We start from the raw sequence: 1,598 nt of genomic DNA on the forward strand, positions 1-1,598 counted from the left end.
CTTCCATGGAGGACATGAACGCTTTTCACCTATTTTTAGAATCCACGATCCCCAAAACGGGTCAAAAAAATTGGAACTCGCGGCATCCATGAATTTCTGATAACTCCAAGCTTCCTAAATAAAATTCTTATGGAATGAATACGCTTATTAACAAAGGCTGGAACCGAGGATTTTATGAGGATCTAAGGAATCCAATGCAAAAGAACATAAAGGGTAACAAAATAAATTTTGCAAGGATTGCATTACTTATTCATGATCGTGAACTACATAGGCATCTGGATCTACATAAGGCAACCATCCACCAGGATAGAGTTTCTGCACAGAAAAAAATATCATGAACAGACTGTCAACAAAATTATGAAAAAACAGAGATATTTAGAGGGTGAGAGAGGATCTCGAAAAAGGAAACCACAACAAAAATTTAGAAACAAACTAGAGAGAGATTTAAAATAAGACTACTAAGGCCAAAAACTTAAGATTGAAACAAAGAATAGAGGCAAGAATCTAACCTCTACATGTTTCTGTACTACTTTTGCTCTCTTCTTCGACCTCGAGTATAGCTTAGCCCCCATAGCCAAGAAATCATCTCCGATCTCGTTTCTCGACAACTGAATCTCGAACTTTGGCCACCTACCATTGCTCTCCTCCTTTTCAGTCTGATTAGCCGGTTTCACAGAGCTCCTTAGTCTTCGAGTCGACTCAAATCTAGCATAAGAAGAATCCCGTTCTTTCAATTCTAGTAAAGCACAAGAAGAATCCCGTTCTTTCAATTCTAGTAATTTAGTTTTAAGAATCTCTTCAGGAAAAGGGAGCAGTTCAGGATCTTTTGGAGTCTATTAGAGAGTTCAAGGAGAGTTGGGGAATCTGCATTAATACATACAAAACGCATCTTATTTCCCCACTTTAAATCTTGTAGAGGGTACCTTTGATTTACTGACCTCTGAGAGTTGTTCCTTCTCTAGGAACTGCATAGAGAGAGTTTTGAAAAGAGGAGAGGTATAATGAAAGAAGAAAACAAAAAGAAAAAGAAAAGAACTGCAAAGGCCTAGGAAAACAGGAGAGAGAGAGAGAGAGTGTGTGTTTTTAAGCGTTTTAGAGAGAGAGAGGGTTTTTAAGGAGAGAGAAGAGGAGGATTCAAAATAGGAAGGAAGAGAGAATTGGTGGAAGAAAGAGTATTAGATATGTACAAGGGCGGGAGATTGAGGAGGTATACATGACCAGAGGCTTTCCATGAATTGGCTGACTCATATGTACGTATACGGAAATTCATTTTTTTTAGATGATTTTTTTTTTCTGTTTTTCTTTTTCTTTTTTTAGATTCACAATCTAGGCCGAGATGATCATAAATATGCAAAAAAAAATTAAATTTTCAAATTAAAAAATAACTTTTTTATGTGACCGAATAAGTTACATGTAACCCGACTTCTTAGCCATTATTCGATCTGAAATCAAATGGCTATGCTTGTTCATACCAGAATATCATGCCAAACACCGTTTTATTGTTATTTTTTTGTACAATACATTTTTTGATGAAATTTTGGGCATCCCATCACAAATTCAAGGCGAACATGAAAAAAAAAAACAAAAATACAAAAAAA

At 35.9% G+C, this 1,598-nt stretch overlaps 1 long non-coding RNA gene across 1 annotated transcript; it reads right to left on the bottom strand.

Annotated features, from left to right (window-relative positions):
- Positions 1-214: 214 nt before the first annotated feature.
- On the bottom strand, positions 215-1,247 carry LOC148779025 (uncharacterized). The gene is made up of 2 exons (XR_016046880.1): positions 510-1,247; positions 215-315 (listed from the first exon to the last, which is right to left on the bottom strand). It is a non-coding gene; the product is annotated as an uncharacterized LOC148779025 (long non-coding RNA).
- Positions 1,248-1,598: the final 351 nt, after the last annotated feature.

Source organism: Amborella trichopoda, chromosome 13 (assembly GCF_054954075.1).
Source record: "Amborella trichopoda isolate Santa Cruz 75 chromosome 13, AtrichopodaSantaCruz75HAP2 v2.0, whole genome shotgun sequence".
Classification (NCBI taxonomy): Eukaryota; Viridiplantae; Streptophyta; class Magnoliopsida; order Amborellales; family Amborellaceae; genus Amborella; species Amborella trichopoda.